The sequence below is a fragment of the Trachypithecus francoisi genome, unplaced genomic scaffold (genome assembly GCF_009764315.1).
Source record: "Trachypithecus francoisi isolate TF-2019V2 unplaced genomic scaffold, Tfra_2.0 Lachesis_group4, whole genome shotgun sequence".
Taxonomy (NCBI): domain Eukaryota; kingdom Metazoa; phylum Chordata; class Mammalia; order Primates; family Cercopithecidae; genus Trachypithecus; species Trachypithecus francoisi.
The window spans coordinates 2,191,075-2,210,785 of NW_022681469.1; the positions used below are offsets into that span (position 1 = coordinate 2,191,075).

Below are 19,711 nucleotides of genomic sequence, written 5' to 3' on the forward strand. Positions count from 1 at the left end.
GCTCACTGCAAGCTCCGCCTCCCGGGTTCACGCCATTCTCCTGCCTCAGCCTCCTGAGCAGCTGGGACTACAGGCGCCCGCCACGCAACCAGCTAATTTTTTGTATTTTTAGTAGAGACGGGGTTTCACCGTGGTCTCGATCTCCTGACCTTGTGATCCGCCTGCCTCGGCCTCCCAAAGTGCTGGGATTACAGGCATGAGCCATCGCGCCCGGGCAGAAACCTACGTTTTTAAGGCAAAACATCTTCTCTGCTGTAGTAAAATCATAGCCACAGGAAAGAAAATTCAGATCTGGTATGGATGAGAAAACAAAGGTTGATTTAGTTTCTTCCCCACCCATGACAACTTTTCACAGGAAAATCACAAGACTGATGGCCAATGAAGGGCAGCATAAGGCTCCGCATGCATGGGGGTGTTCCTCGTGAAACTGAAAATTGTGATGGGATTCACAGTCTGTTTCAGATCATAAACCCTGATTTGGTAATTTTAAAAATTGCGGAATTAATATACAATAGAGATTTAAAGTTAAACATTTTTAACGACAACCTAGTGATATCCTGAAGTCCGGGTTTTACAGTCACTTCTACATGGAAAACAGAGAACAATCAACCAGATGCAGAGCCGTGAATGCACATCCAATTGTCCGATGCCACACTAGAAAGCAAGCCCCCTTCATCCATCTGGGGCTCACCGTACTCGTCTGTTCTCACCCTGCTATGAGGACATCCCCGAGACCGGGTAGTTTATGAAGGAAGGAGGTTTAATTGGTTCATGGTTTAGCATGGCTGGAGAGGCCTCAGGAAACTTACCCATCGTGATAGAAGGGGAAGCAAACGGCCGGGTGCGGTGGCTCATGCGTGTAATCCCAGCACTTTGGGAGGCCGAGGCGGGCAGATCACGAGGTCAGGAGATCGAGGCCATCCTGGCTAACACGGTGAAACCCTGTCTCTACTAAAAATACAAAAAAATTAGCTGGGCATGGTGGCGGGCGCCTATAGTCCCAGCTACTCAGGAGGCTGAGGCAGGAGAATGGCGTGAACCTGGGAGGCAGAGCTTGCAGTGAGCTGAGATTGTGCCACTGCACTCCAGAATGGGCGACAGAGCGAGACTCCATCTCAAAAAAGAAGGGGAAGCGGGGAAGCAAACATGTCCTTCTTCACACGGCAGCAGGAGGGAGAAGAATGAGAGCCGAGTGAAGGGGGAAGCCCCTTATAAAACCATCAGATCTTGTGAGAACTTACTCACTACCACGCAAACAACATGGGGGAAACCATTCCCATGATTCAACCACCTCCCACCAAGTCCCTCCTGCCACAGGTGGGGATTATGGGAACTACAATTCAAGATGAGATTTGGGTGGGGACACAGCCAAACTACATCCCTCATCTTTCAACTTTTTATTATATTTTTAGACACAGAATCTCACTCTGTGACTCAGGTTGGAACTCAGTAGCATGATAATAGCTCACTGCAGCCTTTGACTCCCAGGCTGAAGTAATCCTCCTGCCTCAGCCTCCAAAGTAGCTGGGACTACAAGTACGTACCACTATGCCCAGCTAATTTTTAAATTTTTTTGTAGAGACAGGGTCTCACTATGTTGCCCAACCTGGTCTCAAACTCCTAGCCTCAACTGATCCTCCTGCCTCATCATCTTTCAAATTAAATTAGCTAAGTAGGTTTTTGATTATATTTTTCATGGGGAAATATGATTACTTCAAGATATTTTATGTATTTTTGAGGTGCAAAGACTGACATACAGATAGTAAATAGCTCAGTATTAAGTAGGATGAAGATTGATAGCCATGGATCTTGTCCAACCCCCTCATTTTACAGATTAGAAAATTTGATCTCAGCAAGGATAGAAAATTACCCAGGTGGATGCAATTTCCAATTCTCTTTCTTTATATTAATATCATGATGCCTTGTTATTGTGCTAAAATTATTTCAGTCATGTTTCAAAGGGAGCCTTTTTCCTTACTTTTCAAGATTAGGAGATCATTGAGCAAAGTACACCCATGTGGGGCCATGCTGGTCATCTGTTTGCTGCATCCTCCCCCTTTCTCCCTCCCTTATAGAATCTCTTTCTTCCTTTGTAGAACTTCCCTGCCGCTGCACAGGTTCTGGGCCAGGCCTGCCCGCTTGCCGAACCACTCCTTGGGTAACACTGGGTAAAGCCTCTCTGTTGAAGGCACCCAGCCTGGATTCTGCTTCCCCAGATCCCTCACCTCCATGACTGTTCTGAAGTGGTGGCTGTGGGTTACTGTTTCGTTCTGCCCAGGTAACATCATTTAATTTTTTAATTTTTTTAGACAAGGTCTCACTCTGTCACCCAGTCTGAAGTACAGTGGTGCAATCTCAGCTCACTTCAGCCTCAACCTCCCAGGCTCAACTGATACTCCCACCTCAGCCTCCTGAGTAGCTGGGACTACAGGCATGTACCACCATACCTGGGTAATTTTTGTATTTTTTATAGAGGCGGGGTTTCACCATGTTGCCCAGGCTGGTCTCGAACTCCTGGGTTCAAGCAATCTGCCTGCCTCAGCCTCCCAAAGTACTGGGATTACAGGTATGAGCCACCACACCAGGCCATCATTTAATTTTTTTAAGCATCTTATTGCAGAAAATTCTAAACATCTACACAAGTAGAGAGATGAGCTTAATAAATCCTCACATGCCAATCAATCAGCCACAGCAGCCACCAGTACATCACTCGCTTTGTCTGCTCCACAGCCACCTTCTCCCTGCACCTGCACCCTCTTCCCACCCAGCTTATTTTGGAGCCAGCCCACACATTGTGCCATTTAACCCATCAACATTTCAGGATGTATTGCTAAAAGATAAGGACTGGGTTTTTGGTAAACCGTAACTACAGTTCCATTATCACACCCAAAGAAATTAAAAACACTTAACTCACCGAATACTGATAAGGACAGGAGGCAGGGAAGTTCTGGGCAGAGGAGGCTGGGTCTCCAGTGAGGACCACACCCTCAAGCCTAAAAACCTGGTACTGTGGCCCAAAGTGAAAACATACATCTGTGTTTTCCAGCTCGAATGTTGCCTTTTCCAAAACCACCCACGGCCCGCCTCACCCGCAGTCCTGTGCCCATAAAAACCCCTGGCTAAGCTGGCAGGGAGAGAAGAAGCAGCTGGATGTTGGAGAGAAGTGGCTTGAGTTCAAGGGAACAACTTGATGGCATAGCTTCGGAGAGATTACCTTCCCACTTTGTCCCCTTTTCAGCTCCCCTTACCACTAAGAGCCACCTTCATCAGCAACAAAATCTCCTGCCTTCAATTCATTCATGCAACCTCATTTCTCCCGGGCACCAGACAAGAACTCAAGTTCTACCAATGTGGGTGCAAAAGGCTGTCATACTGACCCTCTGCTGAGCTGTTAACACTTAGGCCACAGATGGCAAAGCTCAAAGGGCACTGTAACACTTCCTTTGGGGCTTCAGGGGTTGCAAGCACCCTCCTTTAGACACTGCGGGGGGGGGGGGGGGGGGCGCGGGGGACCGGCATGGAGTTCGCTCTAGCCGCACCCGGAAGCTCTCACCCGGACTCCTGCACATGCGCACCTGTGCTCCCACGAGGGGCGGAGCAGGAAGTGAGGGGAGTTGGTCCCTGCCGGTGCCTGCGCAGTTCAGTTCCCGCCGGCAGCGAGGTCAGGAAAACATCCTGCTGCAATACCTGTCCTTCCATCAGCCTGGTTCTCAAACTGGAATCTCTCCAGTTCCATTGTTACAAATTAAAACTCTAAACCCCTAAATGAATGGGAAAGAGTGATTGACTAACTGTAAGGGCTGGGAACTGGGGGTCTAACTAGTCCTTATCCAGACTTTAAACAAACAATAGGCGTTAACCACTCCTGCATGGCCCCGACCGCGCAAGGGGCCCAGCACCTGTGGTTGTTCCCTTGTCTTTATTGGATGTAAACCAAACAGTGACCAATAAAGTCCTTAAAATGGCCTATTGAAAAACAAAACAAAACGTGACAGGCAGCTCCCAATCGGCTTAGAGATTTATTTTGCTGAGGTTGAGCATGTGCCCAGAAAAAAGAAACACAAGCCACAATAGAGTCTGTGTCCTGTGCTTTTACCAAAGAGGGTTTTGAGGACTTCAATATTTTAAGAGAAAGGAGTAAAGGGAAACAAAGGGGGTGGGCAAACAGGTGAGAGGCCACATTCTCACGAGTCTCTGATTAACACTCAGAGAATCTTCATTTCACCTGTGTAAAGAATGGAGCTGGCTGGGCGTGGAGGCTCACGCCTGTAATTCCAGTGCTTTGGGAGGCTGACATGGGCAGATCACTTGAGGCCAGGAGTTCAAGACCAGCCTAGCCAACATGCCAAAACCCCCATCTCTAAAAATACAAAAAAGTTAGCCAGGCATGGTGGCATGTGCCTGTAATCTCAGCTACTCAGGAGGCTGAGGCAGGAGGCTCATTTGCACCCAGGAGGTGGAGGTTGCAATGAGCCAAGATCGCCCCACTGCACTCCAGCCTGGATGACAGAGTGAGACGCCATCTCAAAAAACAAAAACAAAACAAAAAAAAAAACAGATTGGCGGAGAAATCCAGTCATGCATTCGTCTCATGCTCAACAGGTCTACATTTCACATGAGATAACACAGGCAGGGGGATCACATCTGTCTGGAAACAGAGGGAAGGCAGGCATTGCGTGACTCAGTTCCCTTTGGCATGGCGAGTTTGGTCTTGAGATTCTCCTTTCCTTTTACACAGGTCATGTGGAGGGATCCGCTGGCTGCTCCAGACTGTCCTCTCTGTGGGGTCATGTTTGCGTCCACTGTCTGCTGCCATTCTTCTACACTGTGATTCAGGTTCCAGGTATCTTGTAGTCTCACCAAAAGCAAGACTTCTGTTCTTGTGACTTTGCCGCCTCATTTTGGTTCAGGAAGAGAGTAAGGTAGAAATGCTGTCATCCCATCATCTTGAAACCATAGGGCCGGCCGGGCGCGGTGGCTCAAGCCTGTAATCCCAGCACTTTGGGAGGCCGAGACGGGTGGATCACGAGGTCAGGAGATCGAGACCATCCTGGCTAATACAGTGAAACCCTGTCTCTACTTAAAAATACATAAAACTAGCCAGGTGACCAGGCGGGCGCCTATAGTCCCAGCTACTCAGGAGGCTGAGGCAGGAGAATGGCGTAAACCCGGGAGGCGGAGCTTGCAGTGAGCTGAGATCCGGCCACTGCACTCCAGCCTGGGTGGCAGAGCAAGACTCCGTCTCAAAAAAAAAAAAAAAAAAAAAAGAAACCATAGGGCCAGGTGTGGTGGCACACGCCTGTAATCCCAGCTATTCAGGAGGCTGGCTGAGGTGGGAGAATTAATGGAACCCCGGAGGCAGAGGTTACAGTGAGCTGAGATTGCACCACTGCACTCCAGTCTGGGAGCCAGAGTGAGACTCTGCCTCAAAAAATAAAAAAATTAAAATAAAGAAATGGTAAGCCTTTTGTATTCAAAAAATGCACACACCTATCTAAAATAATAGTTTAAATCAATTATAGTTTTAGTTAAGATTTTTTAATTAAAAATCTATAGTAAGATAGATGATATCTTGCTACAAATATTCTTTAGGACTTTTTCCCAAACTCTCTAAGGGAGGGAGTTGCACCATTGATATGAGACTATACCTTTGGTTAGAAGTCTTTAGATAATCCTAAAATTGTGTTGCTAAGTGAGAGTGGTATTTCTGCTTAAGGGACAGACCTGGGAGTCGCACAGACTTAGCTTTGAACCCCAAACTGTGGTATATTAGCTGTGTAACATTGGGTAATCAAACTCATCATTTTAATTCTCCAATAGTCCTTACTTACAGGGTTGTGGTGCAACTTGAGCTAATACACATAAAGTGTTTGTCTAAGGTATAGTACGTGCTCAATACGTGGGAGCCATTTTTATTTTCTTCATATTGGCAAGATCCAAGGAAGGATGTGATGATCACGTGAGTGCAGGGTAACTAGAAGGGTTCTCCCCTTTTCACTTTTTTTTTTTTTTCTTTTGAGACGAAGCTTCGCTGTTGTTGCCCAGGCTGGAGTGCAATGGCACGATTTCGGCTCACTGAAACCTCCGCCTCCCAGGTTCAAGTGATTCTCCTGCCTTAGCGTCCCAGGTAGCTGGGATTGCAGGCATGCACCACCACGCCTCGCTAATGTTTGTATTTTTAGTAGAGACGGGGTTTCGCCATGTTGGTCAAGCTGGAACTCCTCACCTCAGGTGACCCACCTGCCTCGGCCTCCCAAACTTTTGGGATTCCAGGTGTGAGCCGCTGCACCCAGCCCCCTTTTCACTCCTTAGGTTTTCTATTTTCCAGCCACACTTGCTTACTCTAGGGCAGACCACCCTCGAGAGTTCTCAGGAGAGTTTGTGAGCACGATACCCTTCTCTAACAAACCACTTGTAAGTTCCCTGAGTGACAACTAACTTGCTCTTTCTGAATTACTGAACATACTCCAGAAACAAAATCCAGACAATAGAGTTCATTCTGCAGAAACGTTCCAGTTGCTGCCAGTCAAGGTGGTAGCTACAAAGCATTAGAGGCTATACCTGGTGCAGATACACCTGACAGCAAACACTCAAAATATCCCAAGAATGACGCTGTGGTCTAAGAAGGGTGTGTGTTCAGAGTCCTGAGCGAAGGAATCTGGGGGTGGCCACCCAGGAGTTTCTCTCTCCATCTGTGAAGGACCTCCGAACCGCTGGCCCATTCCTTGGAACACAGGCTGAACAGGGGATCAAGGCCCTCTGTTTTGGGTTAAATGAAGGTTGCTAGGAGAGGACACTAAGGGAAAATGCTGCATAAACTGCTTACTTTTTACACACAGTAGAGTTTTCCTGTCCAGCCCACCACTCCTGGACTGGACTGTATGTAAGTTTTCAGTAACCCCATGCCCCACTCACCGGCTCCAAGTCTATTCTTCAACCTCTGGGACGCAGTGCCCTCCCTGTTGGAATCAACAGGGGTCTGGCAAAACACTAGCACATTAATGGGGCAGATAGCCATACACTTTGATTAGGAGGAGGAACCCCAGACTTTGCTTGTTCAGGTAACTACAGCTAGACTCACGCAAGGAGTCGAGGTGCAAAGGGTCCCTGGTCCGCTGCAGTCCCGGGCCTTTCCGTCCAGTGCAAACCCCTCTCCTGCCCTGCCATTCTGCCTCTCACGTCTGCTCATTGGTAAAGCCAGAGGAATCACACACAGACCAGTTACCTAAGTTTAGTAAAGGCAAGTGAGATTTCATTCACACTCACAGCCTTTGGTTTAGCTTCCCAAACTCCTTCCTAAGTGGTGAGAAGAGAAATTCGGTACACTTGGGTGTTCACCTCTTGACCCTCCCTGCTCAACCCTTCACTCTCCACCTCCTGCACTGGGGGCTCACCCAGCCTCAGGTGTGAGGGTAACAGGTGGGTCTCCAGTGCACCTGCGCCATGCTCAACCAAACTCTGGACTAGAAAAACGAGGTCCTTATTCATGTAGAGCTAGCTTCCTTCCGCAGAGGAAGAGGATATGATTGTACGTGTCTAATGGGTTCTTCCTAGCTGCTGCACAGACAAAATCAATTCACTGAGACCACAGCATTGCAGTAAAGAAAGAGCTTAATTGATGTGAGGCTGGCCATATGGGAGACGGAGTTCCTACTCAAGTCAGTCTCCCCAAGAACTCAGAGCTTAGGGTTTGCATGGACCACCTGGTGGGCAGGCGCCTGGGGAATGGGTGCGGCTGATTGGCTGGGGATGAAATCACAGGGGCGTGGAAAACACTCTTCATGCACTGAGCCCACCTCTGGGTGAGGCCCCAGGATGGACTGAGTCACGAGTCATGGGTATGGATGGGCTCAGTCCATTGCCAGAAATCTGAAAAAATCTCAAAGGCCAATCTTAGGTTCTATAAGAGTGCTGTTATCTATAGGACCAATCTGGGAAATCACAGATCCTGACCTCTGGCCACATGACTCTTGAACAGCAAGAGATTATAGAAACTATATGTACATTTTAGCAGAATTCAGGTCCCTCCCACAAGCCTAATCTCGTGGACTTTCCTTAGTCTTACGAAGGCAGTTTTGAGTCCCTGGGCAAGGAGGGATTTAGTTTTAGGGAGGGACTATTATCATCCTCGCTTTCAAGTTGAACTATAAACTAAATTCCCCCCAAGGTTAGCTTGGCCTACCCCCAGGGACGAGGGAAGACAGCTTAGCACTTAGAAGCAAGATGGAGTCAGCTGTGGCAGACTTCTTTTACTGTCATAATTTTGCAAAGGTGGTTTCACATCACAGCCTGGATGGCAGAGAAAAATTCCGACTCAAAAAAAAAGGCCTGGACAGTGGCTCACACCTGTAATCCCAGCATTTTGGGAGGCCAAGGCGGACAGATCACTTGGGGTCAGGAGTTTGAGACCAGCCTGGCCAACATGGTGAAACCCTGTCTCTACTAAAAAAATACAAAATTTAGATGGGCCTAGTGGTGCATGTCTGTAATCCCAGCTACTTGGAAGGTTGAGGCAGGAGAATTGCTTGAACCCAGGAGGTGGAGCTTGCAGTGAGCCTAGATCATGCCACTGCACTCTAGCCTGGGTGACAGAGCGAGACTGTGTCTCGAAAAAAAAAAAAAAAAAAAGAAGGCGGCAAGGAAGGCCTCTTTAAGATTTCAGAGGGTGACTTGAACAGTTGAGTTGAGACTGCAAACCAAAAATAAAATTCAAAGGCCCCCAGCCAACTAAATGGACCCCTCCTCTCGGCCAAGGACATTCCAAAGTAAACCTGAAGCACTAGTTCAGGCCATGATGGGAAGGGGTGGTCAGACTCCCGTCATTCTGCCCTCTTCCCTTTGGAGTTCAGGCACAGCTGATCAGATTAACATTGAAACAGAGACCTGAAGAAGGGCAAAGCAGACTCTCTGCGGTCACAAGGTACCAACATGGCAGGTCGCTGGTCCTGAAATATGTGGAAGTAGTTTACTCCAAGATATTTTTCTTTGACATATTTTGAAGTGGCCTCCAAAGCTGTCTTTTGTGGGGAAAATCTACATTCTGTAGAGAATCACCTTCCCTTTCTAGATCTTTTCCTGATCCAGGAGATAATTAACTAAGAGCCTGGCACCTTCTAATAAGGAACAACTGCAATCTCTTCTCTCTGAAGCCTGCTACCTGGAGAGGTTCATCCGCATGAGAGAACCTTGGTCTCTGAAACCCCTGTATCGGTCTGTCTTACACTGCTGATAAAGACATACCCAAGACTGGGAAGAAAAGGAGGTTTAGAGCGGGCACGGTGGCTCACGCCTGTAATCCTAGCACTTTGGGAGGCCAAGGTGGGCGGATCACGAGGTCGGGAGTTCCAGACCATCCTGGTCAACACAGTGAAACCCCATCTTGTCTAAAAATACAAAAAAATTAGTCGGGCATGGTGGTGGGCGCCTATAATTCCAGCTACTCGGGAGGCTGAGGCAGGAGAATCGCTTGAACCCAGGAGGCAGAGGTTGCAGTGAGCTGAGATTGCACCATTGCACTCCAGCCTGGGTGACAGAGCAAGGCTCCATCTCAACAACAACAACAACAAAAAAGAAAGAAAGAAAAGAAAAGGAGTTTGAATTGGACTTACAGTTCCACATGGCTGGGGAGGTCTCATATTCATGGCGGAGGGTGAAAAGCACCTCTTACGTGGCAGCAGCAAGAGAGAATGAGGAAGAAGCAAAAGCAGAAAGCCCTGGTAAACCCATCAGATCTCATGAGACGCATTCACTGTCATGAGAATAGGGCGGGAAAGACCGGCCCCCATGATTCCGTTACCTCCGCCTGGGTTCCTCCCACAACACCTGAGAGTTCTGGGAGATACCATTGAAGTTGAGATTTGAACAGGGACGCAGCCAAACCTTATCAAACCCTTATCTTCACCAGGACATTCCTTTCTAGTCATCCGGGTCTCTAGATATGACTTAACTCTTTCGACCAATTACCAATCAGAGCATCTTTGAATCCATCTGTGACCTGGAGTCCCCACCCCACCGCTGCCAGCTGTCCCGCCTTTCCAGACTGAACCAATGTACATCTCACATGTACTGACTGATGGCCTATGTCCTCCTAAAACATACAAAACCAAGCTGTAGCCCAACCACCCTATGCACATGTTCTCAGGATCTCTTGAGATCCTGCCCCAGGCTGTGGTCACTCATTTGGCTCAGAATAAATTTCAATTGTTTTAAAGAGTTTGACGCTTTTCTCCAACAAGACCCAAAAGACAGAGTTTGAAGAAGGTACTTAGGGCCCAGGAACAGCCAGGAGGGATGGCCTTGCAGCAAAGCAGCCTCAGCCCATTCAAGGCACCCAGTGAAGAGGGGGGATCCCAGCACCCACCTGGGACTGTCTGGAGAGAGGCAGGCCGGGAAGATGGGCCTGGGGCTTCAGCCTGCTACACCTCTAAAGGGAAGCTGCAGGAGGCTTAAGCAGCATGGGGCAAGATTTGACTCACAATCTGTGAAGACCTTCACCTTTTTCCTTCCAATCAACAGCACGTGAACAAATGATGAGGCTGGTCGCAGTGCCTCACACCTGTAATCCCAGCAATTTGGGAGTCTGAGGTGGGTGGATCACCTGAGATTAGGAGTTCGAGACCAGCCTGGCCACCATGGCGAAACCTCATCTCTACTAAAAATACAGAAATTAGACAGGAGTGGTGGCGGATGCCTATAATCCCAGCTACTTGGGAGGCTGAGACAGGAGAATCGGTTGAACCCGGGAGGCCAAGATTGCAGTGAGCCAAGATTGTGCCATTGCACTCCAGCCTAGATGACGGAGCAAGACTCTGTCTCCAAAAAAAAAAAAAAAAAAAAAAATGCATTGAAAAAGAGAATTATGGATGGGCTCTGAGGACACTACGTGACTGTAACAGGCCCAGGGCACAGTGAGTCAGTACTCAGACACCCACATTCAGGGTTGCAGAAGACAGAGTTTTAATCTGAAGGCCTGTGACCCAGCAGAAGGGAGAACTCCTCCAATCCGCCCCCTGGCGAGTTTGGGGCTAGGGATTTCCGGGGGTCGGGGTGGGCCGAGGTGTGGGACCAGATCGTTGATGGGTGGAAGAGTGTGGGGAGAAGTCACGCGACAGAGAGAGGAAGAATCTGCATTCTCAGGCAGACTCTGCTCCTCCACGGAGTCTTCACACTGGTCAGTCAGCTTTTCTGCTGGAATCCAGGAACTGAGGCACAACTCGGAAATTCTTAAACAAGAGCCTCATGATGCTAACGTCAGCCATCCCCTCTGTAGGAATACTGGGGCTGCACGTGATCCGGGGCGAGGGCTACGGGACTTTAGCGCCCACGAAGTGGGCCACAGTGCAGCCTGATGAATGCTTCATCACAACTCTATTCGCACCCAGAACACGGCATGTGATTCAGGTTAACCCTGTGAGGGCAGGTGCAATTATGCTCACTGTCAAGTGACGAAAGGACCAATACTGTATCATTCTACTTATGTGAAACAAGCAAAATTCTCCCAGGAAGGTGATGTGTGGTTAAAAAAGAAAAAAAAAAAAAAAAAGGCCGGGCACGGTGGCTTACGTCTGTAATCCCAGCACTTTGGGAGGCCGAGGCAGGTGGATCACGAGGTCAGGAGTAAACCAGACTGGCCAACATGGTGAAACCCCGTCTCTACTAAAGATCCAAAAGTTAGCCAGACATGGTGGTGCACGCCTGCAGTCCCAGCTACTTGGGAGGCTGAGGCAGGAGAATTGCTTGAACCCGGGAGACGGAGGGTGCAGTGAGCCAAGATTGCACCACTGTACTCCACCCTGGGCAATAGAGCAACATCCCGTCTCAAAAAAAAAAAAAAAGAAAAAGAAAAGATATATTTAAAGTTAATACAGGCGGGGCGCAGAGGGCTCACGACTGTAATCCCAGCACTTTAGGAGGCCAAGGCAGGTGGATCACTTGAGGTCAGAAGTTCGAGACCTCCCTGGCCAATAGGGCGAAACCCCATCTCTACTAAAAATACAAAAAATTAGCTGGGCGTGGTGGCAGACGCCTGTAATCCCAGTTTCTCAGGAGGCTGAGGCAGAAGAATCACTTGAACCTGGGAGCGGGAGGTTACAGTGAGCTGAGATCACACCACTGCAGTCCAGTCTGGGTGATAGAGCAAAACTCCGTCTCAAAAAAAAAAAAGAAAGACATTAATAGAGGACGTAGAATGGTGGTTGCCAAGGGCTGAGGGGTGAGGGGATGGGAGTTGGTGAGGAATGGGGCAGAGCTTGATTATAGCCGGGGAGAAGGAAAGAGCTCCGGAGATGGATGGTGGTCATGGTTGCACAAAATGTGCATGTGCTTAATGCCACTGAAACGGATACTTAAAAATGTTAAAATGGTTAATTTTATGTTATGTTTTTTTACCATAATTAAAAATAAAAATAAATTTGAAATTTTCTTAGGTCAGGTGAGGTGGCTCATGCCTGTAATCCCAACGCTTTGAAAGACTGATGCAGGTGGATCACTTGAGCCCAGGAGTTGGAGACCAGACTGGGCAACATGGCAAAACCCTGTCTCTACTAAAAATACAATGGCCGGACGCGGTGGCTCACGCCTGTAATCCCAGCACTTTGGGAGGCCGAGGTGGGCAGATCACGAAGTCAGGAGATCAAGACAATCCTGGCTAACACAGTGAAACCCCGTCTCTACTAAAATATAAAAAATTAGCCAGGCATGGTGGCAGGTGCCTGTAGTCCCAGCTACTCGGGAGGCTGAGGCAGAAGAATGATGTGAACCCGGGAGACAGGGCTTGCAGTGAGCCAAGATCGTGCCACTGCACTCCAGCCTGGGTGACAGAGCAGGACTCCATCTCAAATAATAATAATAATAATAATAATGAATTTTAAAAATACAATAATTAGTCTGGTGTGGTGGTGTGAGCCAGTGGTCCCATGCGGGAGGCTGAAGTGGGAGAATCCTTTGAGCCCAGGGGGTCAAGGCTGGAGTGAGCTGTGATCGTATCATTGCACTCCAGCCTGGGAGACACAGGGAGACCCTGCCTGAAAATTATAATAAAATAATAAACTTTTAAACACAAGGGATTTGGAGGGAGTTTGGATAGCGATAGAAGAGAGGAAGCTGCAGAGCAGATGGGTGGCCACGGTGCCTGCCCCTCCCCATCAGACACCTCATCACAGTGCCCAGCCCTTCCTTCTCACCCTAACTTCAATTCCCCCTCAGGACCAGGGAGGGGCACACGGCCGCCTTCTAGCACCCGCTGCCTGCCACCTGCCACCTGCCATCGCCTGTCCCTGGAGATCATAGAACTCTTCCACCTGCCCTCCTCCTTCCTTATTCCCTCAATGAGTTTCTTTTCTTTTCTCTTTCTTTTTTTTTTTTTTTAACTTGAGATGGAGTCTTGCTTTGTTGCCCAGGCTGGAGTGCAGTGGCACAATCTCAGCTCACTGCAACCTCTTCCTGGGTGCAAGCTATTCTCCTGCCCCAGCCTCCCAAGTAGCTGGGATTACAGGCACGCGCCACCGTGCCCAGCTAATTTTTGTATTTTCAGTGGAGACGGGGTTTCACCATGTTGGCCAGGCTGGTCTCGAACTCCTGACCTCAGGTGTTCTACCTGCCTCGGCCTCCCAAAGTGCTGGGATTATAGGCATGAGCCACTGTGCCCAGTTCCCTCACTGATTTTGTTTTCCCTTCCCAGACTGGGGCTGGCCGGGGGCTGGGCTGACACACCCTGAGCTGGAGCAGATTGATCTTTAATCTTTTCAGGCAATTGCCAAGGGGAAAGGGTCATTTCAATGAGGAGCAGAGCAAAGTGAAGCCACAGCCCAACCCCTCCCAAGATGTCCTCAGAAGTCCTGATTAGGGAGCGTGTGTTGGCGCATGAGGGGCCAGCAGCAGGGGTCTCCTAAAAGCCCGAGGCCCTCAGTTCCAAAGCACAGCTCTGCCCCTGCTTCCACCTGAGCAACATTTGTACCCTCCCTGAAAATTCAATCAACAAATGGCTACAACGGGCCTGCTACGGAGGAAGAGGGCAGAGAAGTGCCAGGGGAGGGCACAAACATGTAAAAGATAAGTAGACGCACATATTTCACATAGCTGATATTTTTAAAACAAATTTTGAAAGAAGAAGCAGATTTTGAAAGGAGAGGAAAACACCTAAACTCTGATGCTGGCGAGGCCTGAGCCCTCCTGGGCCACAAGACAATGTCACTGACCCCCAGAAGAAATTCATTTTCAGAGATTATTTTTAAAAGCCAGGAGCTTTTCCAGGAGTCTCAATGCATAAATCATGCCTTTCACGAAAACCCATAAAATATACTCAGCCTGTAAGATGAAATGAAATCGAGACAGCCTAATCTTCAGAGGGCCCAGCGCTGTTCGCAGGCCTGGCCAGAGGCCCCACCAGGGTTCCCTGCTCCCGGAGAGGAAATTCATAAACCAAAACAACCACCGCACGTCGTTTTTTGCTCTGGAAATGGCCGGCTCGCTGCCCTCCTGCGCGCCCTGTTTCCGTCACCTTCCAGGCCGTGGGGCAGCAAGTTCCACCCCACTGCCCCTCCCACGCTGCGGGGGGTTTGTTCAGACCCACCTTATAGCAATGGGAACAGCATTTTGCCACAGAGGCAGCACATCTTTGAGATGCTTTTCACGTCATCCTGAACAGGCGTAGAACAGCAGGCTATGGGTAGTGCTTTCCTGCTCAGAACAAGCCTCATGTTGCAGCCCATAAACCAAGCCCCAGGTGACAGTTGCCCTGTACAATCGCCGTGGCAAATGCCGCACCTGGCAGCACCCTGGCCCACAGCTGGTGAAACCTGGGGGACCCTCAGAGCAAAGTTAGAGTCTTAAGACAGGTTGAAATAATTTTCAAGATTAAATTTTCACTCTCTTTGACTTAAGAGAAAGTATCAGCATTAGACGATGTGGCTGAGGACATTGAGTACGTTGTAACGGTAGATTCAAATGAAAATAATAAAAAGTCTAGAATGCTGAAAGCCAAACGGAGGACGCCCACCCACACTGTGATCATTTGGATTAAGCGATCAGTTATTAACGTGCTAGACAATCTCAGATTCACTTGTTTGTTGTTCCAGACAGTCTTAAGGTAATAATTGAATAAACCTGCGAAAAGACAAAATTACAACAGATATAGTTTGAAGATCTAAACTAATTGCTTTATATGCAACTCTAGAATCCGGAAACGCTTCTTTCAACAAGTCTGTAATCCTAGCACTTCGGGAGGCCGAGGCTGGTGGATAACCTGAGGTCAGGATTTCAAGACCAGCCTGGCCAACATGGCAAAACCTAGTCTCTACTAAAAATACAAAAATTAGCTGGGCGTGGTGGCGCATGCCTCTAGTCACAGCTACTTGGAAGGCTGAGGCAGGAAAATAGCTTGAACCCGGGAGGCGGAGATTGCAGTCAACTGAGATCACGCCATTGTACTCCAGCCTGGGCGACAGAGTGAGACTCTGTCTCAAAAAAAAGAATAAAATAAATAAAATAAAATAAAATAAAATAAGTGCTCCAATGAACTAAGCAGAGGAAGTTGGTTTTAAAGACAGAAAAAGGCTAAAGAAAGCAGAAACAACAAAAAATCAGATTGGTCAGCTGGGCATGGTGGTGTGCACCTGTGATCTCAGCTATTCAGGAGGCTGAGGCAGGAGGATCACTTGAGCCCCAGAGTACGAGGCTGCAGTGAGTCATACTTGCACCACTGTACTCCAGCCTGGCCAGAAGAGCAAGATCCTGTCTCAAAAAAAGAAAAAAAGTGAACTGGTCATTTCAAAGTTACTTTCCTTGTATGGTGGGAACAGAGAAACAGAAAAATAGCTGGCTGGTGGGTTTCAGGTTCCTTCAGGTGACATTTGATTCATTATCAGGCCCATTGAAGCTGCCAGTTGGGGAAATTTGGTGTTGTCATTCTCTCATGATTTCTTAGAAGGCCAGATAGCAACTCAGTTTTTGTTGAGTGACTTGGACCATTAGCGTGAGTGACTCCATGTTGGTTTTTAGTCGGGTGCGTCAAGATCTAGTGCAGGAGCTTAGTCTAGAGCAAAGGCCTCCAGTAATTTTTACTTAACAAACCACAAGGCCGGGTGCAGTGGCTCATGCCTGTAATCCCAGCACTTTGGGAGGCCGAGGCAGGTGGATCACCTGAGGTCAGGAGTTCGAGACCAGCCTGACCAAGGTGAAACCCCATCTCTACTAAAAATACAAAAATTAGCCAGATGTGGTAGTGGGCACCTGCACTCCCAGCTACTCAGGAGGCTGAGACAGGAGAATTGCTTGAACCCCGGAGGCAGAGGTTGCAGTGAGCAGAGATCGTGCCATTGCACTCTAGCCTGGGTGATGGAGCAAGGCTCGGCCAAACACACACACACACACACACACACACACACAAACTACAGAGGCCAGTCAAGGGGGCTTCTTCAGAATGAGCTGACACCAGATGGCCATGGTTGTCATGAAGCGGCCGGACAAACCCAAGAGGCAGCCAGCAGGGGAGTCTTTGAAGGTCCTCAAGTAATTGCTTGACAGGTTCTTCTTGCCCCAGTGCACAGAGAAAACCAATTCACTGAGACACTGTTACTGCAGTAAAGAAAGCATTTAATTAACACAAGGACAGCCAAGTGGAAGCCCAGGAGCTTATCATGACTCTAATCAGCCTCCCTGAGAACTCAGAGGCTAGTAATTTTTTTTTTTTTTGAGATGGAGTCTCGCCGTGTTGCCCATGCTGGAGTGCAGTGGTGCAATCTCGACTCACTGCAACCTCTGCCTCCCAGGTTCAAGTGATTCTCCTGCCTCAGCCTCCTGAGTAGCTGGGGTTACAGATGTGCACCACCATGCCCAGCTAATTTTTATATTTTTAGTAGAGGCAGGTTTTCACCATGTTGGTCAGGCTGGTCTCGAACTCCTGACCTTGTGATCTGCCCAGCTTGGCCTCCAAAAGTGCTGGGATTACAGGTGTGAACCTCTGTGCCTGGCCTGTTTTTTAAATTTTTTTTTTTTTTTTTTGAGATAGGGTTTCATTCTGTTGCCCAGGCTGAAGTACAATGGTACAACCATGGCTCACTGCAGCCTTGACCTCCCGTCTCAGCTCTTGAGTATAGCTGAGACTACAGGTGCATGCCGCCATGCCCAGTTTTTTTTTGTTTGTTTTTGTTTTTTAAGAGATATGGGCTTGCAATGTTACCCAGGCTGGTCTTGAACTCCTGGGCTCAAGCAATCCTCCCACCTCAGCCTTCCAAAGTGCTGGGATTATGGGATTATAGGCACAAGCCTGGCCACAGAGGCTAGGATTTTTATGGGCCATTAGGTGGGCAGAGGGGCTAGGGAATGGGTGCTGCTGATTGCTTAGGGATGAAGTAATGGAAGTGTGGAAGATGGTCCTTGTGCACTGAGCTCACCTCTGGGGGGCCCACAGTTGAGTTATGAGTCACATGTCTGGGTGGGGTCAGTTGGTTGCCAGAATGCAAAAATCTGAAAAACATCTCAAAAGATCAATCTTAGGTCTTAGGAGAGTCATGTTATCTCTAGGAGCAACAGAGGAAGCCACAAATCTTGTGACCTCTGGCCACATGCCTCCTGAGTGTTAAGAAATTACAGAAAACAAGCTGGGTAACAATGGTTGGTTGATGTTTAGCTGTACCTGCCTGTTAGCAGAACCCAGGCTCCTCCCAGCATCCGAATCTCGTGGCCTTTCATTAGTCTCACAAAGGCGGTTTCAGTCCCGCACGGGAAGGGAAGCAATGTCAGGGAGGGACTAATATATCATCCTTTCAAGTTAAACTATTAACTAACTCCCTCCCATGGTTAGAGTGGCCTACGCCCAGGAGCTAATGAGGACAGCCCACCCGTGAGGACAGAGGTAAGATGGAGTCAGCCGTGCCAGGCTTCTCTCTCTGTCATAATCTTGCAGAGGCAGTTTCACCCCCTCCTACAGGGCTGGTGGGGTGTCCACCTACAGTGCTGAAAATAGCTGAGCAGAAAAGAAAAGTAGCTCAGAGCAGTCAGGGATCCACCTCTGGGGGCAACTGTTTAAAGGCATTTTGATACTGATCGGCAACCTCGCCCATTGTCTTCATGTTCCTGGAATTTGTGATACAAAGAACAATGTATAGCCAATCCATAGCGTATGTTACTTTAATGTAACTTACTGGCAAACAACTTAGGAACTCTTTTTTCTTGTACAGAGACGGGGTCCTGCTCTGTAAGCCAGGGTGCTGAAGTGCAGTGGCACAATCATAGCTCGCTGCAACTTTAGCCTCCTGGGCTCAAGCAATCCTCCCACCTCAGCCTCCTGAGGAGCTGGTACTACAGACAGGTACCACCATGCCTGGCTAATTTTTTACAACTATTTTTTTTGTAGAGATGGGGATCTCGTTATCTCTAAGGTAACCCAGGCTGGTCTCAAACTCCTGGCCTCAAGCAGTCCTCCCACCTTGGCCTCCCGAAGTGCTGCCATTATGAGTGTGAGCCACCACACAGACCATCCCTCTTCTCCTCCTTTGTTTCCTTTTCTTTCCTTCCTCCTTTTGCTTCTTTTTACAACTCGCTTGTAACTGCTGCTAATTGGAGTCCGTATTCGAGGCAACTCGAATCTATGTTCCTGGACTGCAGTCCTCAAACTTGGGCCAAAGCAACTCTCTGCTTATATTCAGTTTGCCTTTCTTTCTCTCCTTTAGGGCCAGTCTTCTGGGTTCTGTTGCGCTTTGCTCCTGTGGAGAGAGGGGAGCTGCGGCTTCAATGGCAGGAGGTGAGCCTCCAAGGGGTGAGTTCCCTGGGGCTGCAGTAATACGTGACCACATATTCAATTGCTTGAAACAACACGAATGTGCTGTGCTGTAGTTCTGGGGGTCAGAAGTCCTCATGGGTCTCCCTGGGCTGAAACCAAGGTGTCACAGGATGGGGTCCTGCAGATGTGGGGGGAGGCTCTGTTCTTGCCCTGTCTGGCATTTCCTGGCTTGTGGCGCCTTCCAGCAATCACTTCACGCCAACACTGCTCTGTCCTCAATTCCCTTCCCTGACTGACCCTCCTGACTTCCCATCACAGGCACCTTGGGATGACACGGGGTCCACCACGTAACCCAGGATCACTGCCCCTGGCAAAATCCTTGACTTCATGACATCTGCAAGGTCTCTTTTGCTGTAAGGTAACGTAGTCCCAGGTTGGAGGGATGAGAGTGTGGCCTCCTTGGTGGGAATTTTCTGCCTACCACAAGCATATCTTTATTTATTTATTTTTTTGAGATGGAGTCTTTCTCTGTCACCCAGGCTGAAATGCAGTGGCATGATCTTGGCTCACTGCAACCCCCACCTTCTGGGTTGAAGCGATTCTCCTGCCTCAGCCTCCCAAGTAGTTGGGACTACAGGCTCTTGCCACCACGCCCAGCTAATTTTTGTATTTTGAGTAGGAGACGGGGTTTCACCATGTTGGCCAGACTGGTCTCTATCTCCTGACCTCAAGTGATCCACCCGCCTCAGCCTTCCAAAGTGCTGGGATTATAGGCAAGAGCCACTGCACCCAGCCCGCGTGGTTTAATTTAAATAAAAATTTAAATATTTATTTATTTAAATAAATAGTCTTTTATTTAAAATACTTGAGAGACTATCAGATTGAAGAAGGAGCACATGTGTGCTCGAGTGGATGAAATAATAAAATAAAAATAGAGAAAGAAAAAAAGCACGTTTTTGAGGGGATGCGGGAGCTACAACTGATTATTATCAG

At 48.6% G+C, this 19,711-nt stretch overlaps 1 long non-coding RNA gene across 1 annotated transcript; it reads left to right on the top strand.

The window, feature by feature from the left end:
• The first annotated feature begins 3,608 nt into the window (after nucleotides 1-3,608).
• Nucleotides 3,609-19,121, top strand: LOC117073215. Its single transcript, XR_004433171.1, has 4 exons — nucleotides 3,609-3,661; nucleotides 4,739-4,843; nucleotides 18,669-18,739; nucleotides 19,037-19,121. It is a non-coding gene; the product is annotated as an uncharacterized LOC117073215 (long non-coding RNA).
• Nucleotides 19,122-19,711: the final 590 nt, after the last annotated feature.